Source organism: Chlorocebus sabaeus, chromosome 8, assembly GCF_047675955.1.
Source record: "Chlorocebus sabaeus isolate Y175 chromosome 8, mChlSab1.0.hap1, whole genome shotgun sequence".
Lineage (NCBI taxonomy): Eukaryota > Metazoa > Chordata > Mammalia > Primates > Cercopithecidae > Chlorocebus > Chlorocebus sabaeus.
The window spans coordinates 23,686,823-23,700,571 of record NC_132911.1 but is presented as its reverse complement, the minus strand read 5'-3'; the positions used below and the strand labels follow the sequence as shown (position 1 = coordinate 23,700,571).

The 13,749-nt window shown below is 37.0% G+C and overlaps 1 non-coding gene and 1 pseudogene across 1 annotated transcript; one reads left to right on the top strand and one right to left on the bottom strand.

Moving 5' to 3' along the window:
• Positions 1–5,711: 5,711 nt before the first annotated feature.
• LOC103215491 (large ribosomal subunit protein eL6 pseudogene) lies at positions 5,712–6,865 on the top strand (annotated as a pseudogene).
• Positions 6,866–9,539: 2,674 nt separating this feature from the next.
• On the bottom strand, positions 9,540–9,643 carry LOC119618954 (U6 spliceosomal RNA). The gene has a single exon (XR_005235298.1). It is a non-coding gene; the product is annotated as a U6 spliceosomal RNA (small nuclear RNA).
• Between the last annotated feature and the right edge of the window lie 4,106 nt (positions 9,644–13,749).

Below are 13,749 nucleotides of genomic sequence, written 5' to 3'. Positions count from 1 at the left end.
ATTCAACTTATGAATAAAATTATACAATGATGCAAAGATATATTTGCAAAGATATTCTTTGTTGCATTTCTTAGGGCAAAAATGTAGAAAGGATCCCTATGTTCATCAATAGTGGGCAAAATAAATACATTTTTATATATCCCTATAATAAGATCTCGGAAAATACTTTAAAAGAATGAATAATATCTGCATATACTGATATAGGAAAATGTCTAAGATACATATGGAATGTAAACAGTTAAGTTCATAACAGTGCATTTGTACTATGATTCCATTTACAATTTTAATGGGAAAATACAGATTACATCTAATTTTATCTATAATTTTTTGCACCTTTGTGAGTTTATCAATTAGGGAAACATACAAAGTCATATCTGTTTTTCCATTCATCAAGCCTTAAATATCTTACCAGTAGAAAACTTAGTATCTTCCTGATGCCTCCCACCTTCCTAGCATTAAATTGTAACAGCATGAGGGAAAGGGGTCTTTCTCAAGCCTACTTCCAAATACCAGGCAGAGAACATTGCAACATCTGATCAGTTCATCACCATCAGCACTTTTGTCTCTGCCACAGAGTGTTGCTTTTAAACATTGATCCCTATACAATCTGATGGTCATTTGTCCACTTCTGTATTTATGCCTGGACTGGTATAGAGTCCCAAAGTGTGCAGTAGTGACTGTTTTGCCCTCCAACAGTACAGATCTGTTAGTGCACACTCACATGCTCAGATCTCATGCTCAAATCATAAGTTTGCCAGAGTGTTACAGCCATTAGAGCTCCCAGTCTCAGCCACAGTTGGTGTGTGAAAGAGTTCCCATTCTTTCTGGGGATCCAAGCTCTGCTACAGAGCTGTGGTCAGCAATTCAAAAGACCTCCCCGACCTGACACACTGCTCACAAGCAATCTCCTTCCCAATGACCACCTTCTGAGGTTCTTGGTGTCTTCTGATTCCAACAGATCTGAGTGAGACAATCTCAAGTCACCAGAGAGGTCAGAACAACACGGAACCACAAAAACGAAGAGGTCAGAGGTCTGGCCTTTCTCCCATATTCAAATTTAACAATATTCTCACCAGTACCTTTGCATACCCCTCCACCAGGGCAATGGGTAGCTTACTTTTATATAACCACTTGAATGATGTTTCCTTAATAACAAAATTTCCAAAGTGTCATGTTGTCTTTAACTCTAGACATAGGAGCTGGCATACACACATGTATACACATCCAAACGCACAACTTGATCATAAACATGGATCTCTTTATTGACTATTCAGTTCTGTTGAACTGATTTATTACTGCAACAAAACCATATTGCTTTAATTACTATGGTTTTATAGTATGTTGATGTATGGTAGGGTATATTCATATTTCAATGTTGTTTTCAAATATTCTTGCCTATTTTGTCCAATTCATCTTTTTCTGGAACTTTAAAAACTTCCCACCAAGTTTTATAAAACACCCTTTTAGGAACTTTATGTTCCACTGAGTTTTAAAAATAATTTTTTAAACAATTGACATCTTTAAGACATTGAATCATTCTTTCCAGGATCATAGTATATCTGTCTTTAGTCATTAGTACAGCTTCATGGTTGTCTTCAAACAGATCTTGTACCCTTCCTATTCGTTATTTTATAATTTTGTTACTATTGTGAATGGTATTTGCTTATCGCAAATATTGGTTAGGAAAGCTACTGATCATTTTATGTTGATATTGTAACCAGCCAATTTACTATTCTTTCATTATTGTCGTTTTAAATTTTTCTTGAATTTTCTAGCAAGATATGTTGGTTTACTAAAAGTGGAAATTGGCCTCTTTGCCAGTCCCTGTAGATTTTATTCAATGATTCTCTTCTTACTATATTGGCTGTAATACACACCACTAAATACTATTGGGTATGGCAAGCATTCTTGTCTTGTTTCTGGGTATTTCTGTTAGAAATGTTTCCACTATGATTAACTCACCTAAAGTTTCCCTTCCCTCTCTGCTCTCTTCTTTTATAATTAGGAGTCCATAAGTTGCTGGTTATGATACAACTGCTTAATAAAACTGCCAAAACTGAGTCAAGCTGTTTATATTTTTCTCTGCATCATCTTTACTATGTTGGTTTTTATCCTTCAGGCTTCTTACTTTTTGGTTGCAGCATGGCTTTTTCTCATAATCAAGGCAAAAAGATGAAAGACAAGTAGGGACCGTCTGGTACCACGTTTTATCAAGAAAGTGAAAGACGCATTCTCAGAATGCACAGGAGACTTCCACCCACAATTAAGCAAACAAAACTTGACTATATGATCAGCCCTAACAGCCACAGAGGCTGAGAAAATGAGCATTCAACTAGACCTTGATCCCTAGAAAGGACATTGATATTTTGCTAGCAAAAAAATGGGTAATGAATAATGAGTAGACAACTAATATTGTCTGCCACACTGACTTTCTAAGGGATGTTTAGTGTTTCAGTAATTGTTAGGATGTGTACTGTAATTTTGTGATACAGAGTTTTATCAGCCTGAAGGGCTGTTTTCTATTTTTAACTTGATGAGGTTTTTTAAAATCAGAAATGAATGTTAAATGCTATCAAAACCCTTGTGGCGTCTATGAGAAGATAATATAATGTGTTTGTTTTTTCAATTAATATGTTAATTTCGAGTAATAGATTCCAGTTGTTGAATCATTCTTGCAATCCTGGGATAAGCCAAGCTTGGAATGTGGTTATTCTGTTAATCCATTATTGCATTTAATTTGAAAATAGCACACTCATATTTTTTGCATTGATGCTCACAGTGAAATTGATCTATTTTTTCTTTATGCTATTCTCATCCAGTTATTTTCATGTGAGTTATATAACCACATAAGCCACATAGAATGATTTAGGGAACTTTCTTTTCCATTTGAATAGTGTCAATAGACTTCTCTGTCCCTAAAAGATTTGATAGGACTCTTCTTTCCAATAATTTGGGATTGGTTGCCTTCTTAAGGTAATGAATGTACAATTATGTTTTCTGTTTTCCCTTGTTTCTTAATATCTTCAGGTTTTCTGTCTCTTCCTGAGATAGCGGTGTTTTTTTTTTTTTTTTTTTTTTTTTTTGTTTTTTGTTTTTTTTTTGGCTTGTGGAGTGATATGCTTTATCTTCATTTTCCTAATAAATGCATTTTGTTAAAAACTGGACTCTAAATACAGTCATGCACCAAACAATGATGTTTCAGTCAATGACAGACCACATATAAAACCATGGTTCCAATAACATTAACACGTCATGGTTTTACTGTACATTTTTTAATGTTTAGAAGTTGCTTGATACACATATACATACCTTGTGTTATAATTGCCTACAGTGTTCAGTACAGTAACATGCTGTACAGTTTTGTAGTCTGGGTGTACAGTAGGCTACAGAATCTAGGTTTGTATCTATGATGTTGGCACAGTAACAACATTGCCTAATGCCACATTTATCAGAACGTATCCCCTCATTAAGTGACACAGGGCTGTATTTCTTCATCAGTTTTGATGTTCTGCTCACATTTTCATTTTTCCCAAATAATAAACATTTATTTATCCATTGAATTATTTAAATTTTATTTTTTAAAATTCACATGGATAGTATAGGGCATTTATCTTTATTTTATTTTGTTATGTTTAATAGTGCATGCTTGTTGTTTTGTGCTACCTAGCATCCAGTCACCCCTTTAATTTTCAGGTTAGCACATGTTGTGTGGGTCCCAGTGGAATGACCTTGTCATTTTCTTTGCTCACCTCAGGATAGTTATGGAATGGCCATGACTTAGACTTAGCCAATTCAATGTTCTTGTTCTAGATTTTGAATATTGAAGGAGGAAAAAAGTATAGGGACAGTTGAACTGTTTACAGTGGTAAGGGCAATGACGTATAGAGTCCAGAGGTGAGGGCTGCAGCAAGACTCCAGTAGTGGCAAGTGTCTAATAATAGCAATGCAAAATGTGACACCAAAACTAGACCTTGACCATCTTTCCTGATGTCTCACCTGGACTTCCTTGCATCTTGCCTGGTTCTCCAGCCTATAGTTGATTCTGTAAGCTCCCTGCTATCCTTCCAATGTACTTCTCCACTGCTTAAAAGAATCATAGTAAGTTCTGTTGCTTGCAACCAAGAAGTTTTTTATTAGTAATTTATAATTTCCTGTTTTATAGCTAAATGTTGTCTATAAAAATTCCCCTTTATAGAAATTTATGGAGATTATTTTTCTTTGGGGCCTAACACAGTAGGATTTTATTAATAGTACAATTTTTGCTTAGTCTCAGTTTATTAAATACAAGATGTTATGTATCTCACTTGTTTCTCATATAATTGAAGTCTTTTTTTTTCTCCTATTTGGTTTATTAGTCTCTGAGATAAGTGGGTTTAGGTCTCAGATTGTTGTTGTAAATCTGGCCAGGTCCCCACCATCTCATTGGAATATTTTCAAATGTTAGTATCTGTAGGCGTTCCTCTTGGACCAGCTTCTCCAGAGAAGAATCTTCCAGCTCCTTGCCAAGAGATATGTAAGGCTGGCTGCCAGCATGCTGGATGAAGAGTATTAAAAGAGGGCCAAGAACATCCCCACTAGAGATATATGTTCTTTCAATCCTCTTACTTCTTATACAGTGCTTAACCTCTGGCCAAAGACAGGGCATCCTCACCTCTCCATAGGAATAACATCTTGTGTCTTCTGAAGTATTTAGGAAAATGATCATCTATTTGGGAAAGCAGGAGGGATGCTAAGGTTTAACTAATTATTACACAGACTTCCTACCCCCTGATTTTAGTAGTGTCTCTCGCTCCTTCCTGCCCAGCTTTTTCAGGGTTCTATGATTCAAATAGCCTTACTTCTAATTTTCATTTTCTCTAAAGGCCCTGGAATGCATTTCAGCTTTCTGCAAAATGCAAGACATGTCCCACTTATCCAACTGCTTTCTTTTGCCCCAAATCCACTGAAATCTCTAATTCTTGTCTCCCTCAGCTCTCTTTCGGTTTGTGGAGAGAGAAGAGAGAAGAGAAGGGGCAGGGGAGAGAGAACGAGAGAGAGAGGAGAGCGCGACTGAGCGTAAGAGCGAGAGTGCGCGCTGTATAGATACATGGATATATAATGAGGTTTTTAAAGTAGATTTTTACTAGGAAAGGGAGATGTTTCTTTAGTTTCTTTCTTGCTCTCTTCTTGTCTTCTTTTGTAGTTTTATTTTCCCTTTTCTAGTTTATGTAGTTTTCTCTCTGAAGGTCAGATAGGGCTGAGAATAAAGTAAGAATGAGAGGCACCTGGGGTGTAAAATGTAAGGAGGCACATGCTGTCAAGTCCCGACCCTGCTCTTCATGACCCTGAGAAAGAATGCCTCCTCATACCTTAACAACCTAGCTGCCTGCCTTTCTTACCCTCCTTCTGATTCTGCTGAGGGCATTTCCTTGTCTACAGTGCAGTTAAAGCAGAGAACCGAAAGGAAAATCATAGATGGCATTACCGGTCTCAGAAGTCAGATGATGGAATGTGAGCCTGCCAGCAGAGCTGGAAGTGAATGGAGTTTAAGAAAGAAAGGAGTCACAGACAGGGACCTACAAAATCTGCATGCAAACTTCCCTCAAATTCTTTGTGGACCCTGAACACTGTATGCATGGGATGAGACTCCAAGGAGCCCAAGACAAGATTGTACACCCCCCCAGGAAATTACAACAGGATCCAAAGTCTCTAAAACACAGAATCTACAATATTCAGATAAAGTATCTTTAGATTTGCAAAAACATGGCCTATGATAAAAAGAAAAAAGAGTTAATAAGAATAAAACTACAAATGCCCCCCAGTGCTCCAGACTGGGCTAAGAAATAAGGACTTCAGCTCTTTCCCATCTTGCAAGATGGCGGGTGAAAAAGTTGAGAAGCCAGATACTAAAGAGAAGAAACCTGAAGCCAAGAAGGCTGATGCTGGTGGCAAAGTGAAAAAGGGTAACCTCAAGGCTAAGAAGCCCAAGAAGGGGAAGCTCCATTGCAGCCGCAACCCTGTCCTTGTCAGAGGAATTGGCAGGTATTCCCAATCTGCCATGTATTCCAGAAAGGCCATGTACAAGAGGAAGTACTCAGCCACTAAATCCAAGGTTGAAAAGAAAAAGAAGGAGAAGGTTCTTGCAACTCTTACAAAACCAGTTGGTGGTGACAAGAACGGCGGTACCCGGGTGGTTAAACTTCACAAAATGCCTAGATATTATCCTACCGAAGATGTGCCTCAAAAGCTGTTGAGCCACAGGAAAAAACCCTTCAGTCAGCACATGAGAAAACTGCGAGCCAGCGTTACCCCGGGGACCGTTCTGATCATCCTCACTGGACGCCACAGGGGCAAGAGGGTGGTTTTCCTGAAGCAGCTGGCTAGTGGCCTGTTACTTGTGACTGGACCTCTGGTCCTCAATCGAGTTCCTCTGTGAAGAACACACCAGAAATTGGTCATTGCCACCTCAACCAAAATGGTATCAGCAATGTAAAAATCCCAAAACATCTTACTGATGCTTACTTCAAGAAGCAGCAGCTGTGGAAGCCCAGACACCAGGAAGGTGAGATCTTCGACACAGAAAAAGAGAAATACGAGATTACAGAACTGCGCGAGATTGATCAGAAAGCTGTGGACTCACAAATTTTACCAAAAATCAAAGCTGTTCCTCAGCTCCAGGGCTACCTGTGATCTGTGTTTGCCCTGATGAATGGAATTTACCCTCACAAGTTGGTGTTCTAAATGTCTTAAGAACCTCATTAAATAGCTAACTACAAAAAAAAAGAAAAAAGTAAAAAGAAAAGAAAAGAAATAAGGACTTCAAAGTAACAGTGATAAATATGTTACAGAAGCTATAGAAAAAAATATAATGGGCAAAAAAATGGGAAATTTCAGGACAATACAGAACTTCACATACTCTATATTCCATGTATTGAAACTAAATAAGAACAAAATAAAAATTCTAAAACTATTATTTTATTGTAAGTTCTGGGATACATGTGCTGAATGTGCAAGTTTGTTACACAGGTATACACGTGCCATGATGGTTTGCTGCATCCATCGACCTGTCATCTACATTAGGTATTTCTCCTAATGCTATCCCTCCACTAGCCCCCCACCCGCCAACAGGCTCCAATCCAGTGTGTGATGTTCCCCTCCCTGTGTCCATGTGTTCTCATTGTTCAACTCCCCCTTATGAGTGAGAACATGCAGTGTTTGGTTTTCTGTTCCTGTGTTAGTTTGCTGAGAATTATGGTTTAGCAACTGAAATGAAATATTTGCTGGATGGTATTTTAAGCAAACTAAACACAACAGGAGAAAATACCAGTGAACTTGAAGACAAGTCAATAGAAAATTTTCAAATTGAAGCACATTAAACAATAATTTTAAAATGGTAAGAATTAAAGCATTCAATGACAAGCAGGTGAGTGTTAAGTTGTTTAACACATATGTAATTGTAATCCCAGAAAGAGAGGGCAAAGGTAATAGGGCATAAAAAATACTTCAAAAAATTTTGCCTGATTTTATTCCCAAAACTGTTCAGAAACAGCACACTACTAATCCAGGAAGCCTGAGCAGTTTAAACACAAAGAAAACCACACATAGACACATCATAGTCAAACTGTTAAAAAACAAAAATAAAAGAAAAATCTTAAAGGAAACCAAGGGAAAAGAGCACATGACATTTGGAGAAATAGTAACAGTAATAAAGCTGACTTCTCCCCAGAAACTATGGAGGCCACGAAACAAGAGAACATTTTCTTTAAAGAGGTGAGAGAAAAGAACTGTCAACCTACAATTCTATATCCAGGGGAAAAAATACTTCAACAATGAAGACAACATAAAATCATTCCTAGATAAACGCTTACAGGTTTTGTTCTCTGTAACACGACGTTACAAAAAAATGCTCAAGAAAGTTCTTCAGAGAAAGGTAAAATAAAATATAAGATAGAAATATAAATCTATAGGAAGGAATAAAGAACAATGGAAATGATCAGTATGTAAGAAAAATTAAGAACCAGTTTTCTTTTTAAAAAAATTCTTTAAAAGTCAGTTGGCTCTTGGAAGGCAAAAATAATAACATTACCTACGGTTTATAATTTATAGCAATAAAATACATGACAATAGTACAAAAAATAGAAGTGTAAATTGAAACATTGCTGTAAGACTCTTACTACATAAGTGAAATGGTATTATATTAATTCAAGGTATACAGTGATAAATTAGAGGTTTATATTATCTCTAGAAGGAACACTAAAATAAAAATTTGTAGAGGTCCTGAAAAATCAAGAAGTCATCCTGGATCACGAGGTGTCAACCAGCAATGCCCTGAGCACCAGTGGTATCGTCCCAGCCCTGGATCTTCCTACCAAAGCATTAGGTCATGGTTAAGCCTTTCTTTCCTTGTTAGAGAGACTCCTGAAAAAGGTGTCTATATGTAAAGAGGAAGAAGTGGGGTCCTATGAAGCATTTAAGAAACTATCTTATTTCAGTCATTCTGTAAATGATGCCCAGGTCACATTCTGACAGCCCTCTGTGATCTGCATAATCGTATTGCATTGTGGTTGGCATGTAATTTCTGGAGGCAGCCGGAAGAATCAGACAAATCTTGGACATTGCTCCAGTGGTGTATGTGAACCATTCAGTTCTAGCCAGAATAAGTTTGCTTAGTAGGACCAGCCTGTATCACTTGAGTACGACTCAGCTATACTCAGACATATGCATGGGTAAAGTATATCTAGTCACTCTGCACACATGTGCCTTAGACACTAACGCAGTAGTAGTTTGGGAAGTTTCAAATACGCCTTAGTCAACTGGTTCGCAGATAGAAAGCAGCAGGGAAGTAAACATTTTTTTAGTTTAGGGACTCTTATGCAATCGAAAAGTAGTTCCAATGAAAGCTATGATCTAAGAAAAAAAAACTGCTTTGTTGTAAAATGGAGTAGCACTAAAAGTAGTTACAGGCACACTAGCTAACTTTGGGAAGCATTACAGATGCCTGATTTATCAGAGATCAGTGAGTTAAGAGATATCACTGAGGAGCTTTAGCAGTGGTAATATCTTCAAATTTGCTTCTATATAGGTCTGTAGTTGTGACTATGTGTGCGAATTACAATATGCATCCGTTAAAAACATAGAACTATGGGTCATGAGTGGAAAACAAATGAATATTTTATCAATTTGTGTCTGTCTGTTGGAATTTAAGCCAGAAAAAAGAAAATGAAATTCTCTTCTTCTCCTCTCTCCCTCCCACTTACAAACCATTGTTTGGCCCCTGCTCTCAAGACAAAAGATGACACTCTTGAGTTCCCATTATGGATTAAATAGTGGAATGCTGCTCGTTTGTAACTATTACTTATAACTATCTTCCCTAAAAAACTAACTAGTTCCAAAATTTTATTCCCTAATTGGGGAAAGGAGGTAGGGTTCTACCTTATGTCTTATTAGAAAAAGTCCTATGTCCTCTGTTAACCAGAACCTTAACTTGAATCCTTGAGAAATTGTTAAGGATAGGTTCTTTTCTTTCAATTTTTATATTTTTAAATTTAAATTTTATATATTTTTATATGGAACACTTCACAAATTTGTGCATCATCATTGTGCAAGGGCCATGCTAATGGCTGTATCATTCCAATTTTAGTATATGTGCTGCTGAAACGAGCATGAGAAGGCTCTAGTTAAGCACATGAGGCTTAACTAGAGACTTCAATTATGGGTAGAATTTTTTTAACTGATTCTGATAAACCCACCAAAAATCCTCTAAAAAGTCATTCACTTCTTAGCAATCAATTTTGAAAAATGCATATTAACAAGAAAATGAATTAGATTTTTTTTATGCAGAATAGATATATTTTTCTTTTTTAAAATTTTTTATTATACTTTAAGTTCTAGGGTACATGTGCACAACGTGCAGGTTTGTTACATATGTATACATGTGCCATGTTGGTGTGCTGCACCCATTAACTCGTCATTTACATTAGGTATCTCTCCTAATGCTATCCCTCCCCCCTCCCCCCACCCCACGGCAGGCCCTGGTGGATTGGTTCTTAAAAATCATCTTCCTCAAGAAGTTGTTTTTCATCCTCCTTTAACACATGATATTAGAGTCTTTAGTGTATTTTAGAAAGAGCATTGGAATGACAAACACAGTCTGAGAATGTGGATTATAGCTCTGCTGCACCTTTCTGTGTTTTCCTGTGTGAGTTTGGGCAATTCTCTCCATTTTTCTGAATACCTGTTTTCTTATCTGTAACAAGAACATTTTCCGTTTAAGCAGTGATACTCAAACCCTTTCAGGTCATATATTCTTTTGAGATAGGTAAACCTTTCAACAGAGTAATACACAAAGCTGGACAAATGTCTCTCCTCTTATGTTTTCTCATTATTTCCTGGAGGCTGGCATATATATTCTAAGATCAAGTTAATCATGAAACAGACATTTTCATAGTTTAATCATTTGGTTGATAAGGAAGCTCAGTGTCTCATTGTCTTTAGGTATTTCACCCAGAAGCCAGGATTCCTGGTGTCTTGCCTTTCATTCTTCTCTATGTTCAAAAACTGGTTTCCTTTTCCTCTCCAGAAGAGAACTAGAGAATAATCATGAACAAGAGGAAATGCCAAAACAAACAAGGAGATGAGAACTTTGGAGAAAGAGAAGAGGTTGAAGGGACCGAGGGACTGAGAGAAAAAGGAAACAGAACATAAATAAGGTTATTGCTGTTGACAGAGATGGGCCTGCATGGAGTGCCCCAATTATGAAGAGAGAGGCCCGTTTTTTCTAAACAGGAAATAGAGTGACCAATTTTTTATCACTCCTTGACTCCCATACAGGTTGGACAATATCACTTGAACCTTATTCATCAAGGCTGTGTATGTGCATGTGTATGTGCATGTGTATGTGTATGTGTATGTGTATGTGTATGTGTGTGACCTGATTCTACTCTTCTTTTCCTCAGGAGATCCCTAGATTCCTATGTTGAAGACAAGGATTCAAAGAGAGCTATATGTGAAACCAACCAACCAGTTGCTTTTCTGGATTTTCCAACTTCTTCCCCTACACCTCACACATTTACACATTTATATCCAGGGGTTCACAGACACCTAATGTCCACCTGTGTCTCTCAGAATGAGAACATTTACATTAGATAATAGCTTAATTCCTACTTTTTCTAATATCCAGAGTCTATGCCTATCTTTGCATAGACTTCTTTGAAGTAGAAAAGTTAGGTTTTTATGTATGGAGAAAATAAACACAAAGAGACAAAATAACTCTGTTCAATAACACATATGGCAAATGGAGACCACTGATCACTTACGCTCAGAGAACTGTGCTCACCTTCATTGCTTGAACTAACTTTGCCGCTTCTGAAAAAGAAATAAAGAAAAATATGGAGATTCATACTGGACAGAATTTAAGCCAACTAGAGTTGAACCAGGGAGAGTAATGAGCTGAATATTCAATAAAAATCCCAGATGACAGTCCAGGTTTTTTCCAAGGAGATCAACAACTCCAGTCACCAGAGCCCTCAGTGGAGTGGTCAGTCTATCTCCCTACTCCACCCTGCACATTTAATCAGCACCTGTGTGTTCCAAGGTCAATATTCTTTTTGTGAACTAAATTTCATTCTGAAGGATTTCAAATGCAACAAAAGTTGATCCACTGCAAAGATAAAAGAGCTGCTTAACAGCTGTGATAAATGAAATTAAAACAATTGGACATTTTTTTCTACTGGGAATTAAGCTGTTTTCACTAAGACCCACACGTACCACTGCACTAGAAGAGCTGACAACAAACAAATGGAAATAAATGTTGAAGAAGCAAAATCTACCCTTACTTTTAGGACTTAGGGAAAAAAAAGACAAAACACTTTTAGAAAGAAGCTAATTTCTATTTTTAAAAGTCTTACTTCCCCCTTGAAGGAAATCAATTGCTCCAAAAATTCTTGTAAAACTCCTCAGTAGATTTTTTTTTTTTTTGGGCATAGAAATACAAATCATTTTGTAATGTCAATGATATCAACTCTTATAGGTTTACTGAATTTTTTATGAAATATAGTCGAAAGTCAAAACAGAAGTTAGGGAGTAACTGATTAGTTATTGCTCATTGGACTGCAGTATATGTATCAGGCAGGGTCTTGAAAGAACTAATCATCACATTTTACACACCAAATGTGATACTTGAGAATTTAATAAAGGAAGTATTTACAGGATATATTAGTCAAGTTTCTCTAGAGAAACAGACCAATAGTATATATGCGTGTGTATATGTGTGTGTTTTATGTGCACTTTAATCATATAGCCTGAAGGTAATTTTATACAATATATAATATGTATATATACATATATGAGATTTATTACAATGACTTGGCTCATGTGATTATGAAGGCTAAGAAGTCCCAAGATCTGCACCCAGTAAGCTGGAGGCCCAGGAGAGCCTATTGCAGTTCCCATCTGGGACCAAAAGCCTGAGAACTAAGAGAGCCAAATGTGTAAATTTCAGTCCAAAGCCAGCAGGCTCCTGACCCAGGAAGAACCAATGTTTCAGAATGAGTCTGAAGTCAAGAAAGCACTAATGCTGCGGCTCAAGGAGTCAAGCAGGAGAAGTTTCCTATTATGCAGTCTTTTTGTTTTATTCAGGCCTTCAGCTGATTGGATGAAGTTCACCCATATTAGGAAGGCTAATGTGGTTTACTCCACTGATTCAAATGTTAATCTCACCCAGAAACACCCTCACAGACATACAGGATAACTTTTGAGCAAATGTCTGGACAACCTATCTCCCAGTAAGCTGACACACAAAACTAATCATACAAGGTATTGATTGAGTTTAAGAAAACCAAGTGCCCTGGGGTTAGAAATAATATATATATCCTGGTCCATGAGCAGTGAAAAGCCATTACAACTCCAGGGCCTGAAGGAGGGAGACCTTAGCATACCCTAGAGAGTTCAAGGGATGCCTAGGAACTGAAACTTTTAACAGGGAAGGAGCAAAGGAATAAATACTTCTAGAGATCAACTTCCCCCATCATAGAACAAGATAGAAAAGAATGGATATTGAACATGGATAAGCAACATATATATTGCTAACCTAAATCAAGAGTCATATGTGCATTCTAGAATCCACTTGGTAGCTTGAATTATAGCAATGAAGCTGCTATAAAATGAAATACAGGTACTGAGGCCTCATCCACATTTATCAAATAAGAAATTATGAGGCTGGATGCCAGAGATGAGTACATATTTAAGATTCTACAGGCAATTCTTTCCTACATCTCTGATTTAAGTACACTCTCTTGAAAGACGCTTGTCTTCATCTTTATCTAGTTATTTGAGGATCACATCCTATTTCTAAAACCAGCCACATGTTGAGTATCCCTGATATGAAATGGTTGGAACTGGAAGTGTTTCGATTTTTTTGGATTTTGGAGTATTTACATATATACGAGATATTTTGAAGACAGAACTGAATCTGAACACAAAATTAATTTATGTTTTATACCTTATACACATCAATTGAAATTAATTTTATACAACAGTTTTAATACCTTTGTGCATGAAACATAGTTCGTGCACATCAGAAAGCAAAGGTGTCATTATCTCAGACACCCATGTGGACGATCTGTAGTTGTTTGGCATAACCATTTTTCCTAACTCTGAATTTATATGCTACTGATAAGCAGTAACTTCTTACACTTATTCACATATAAGTACTTAACAGTAAAAAATACAACATACAGGCCGGGCGCAGTGGCTCACGCCTATAATCCCAGC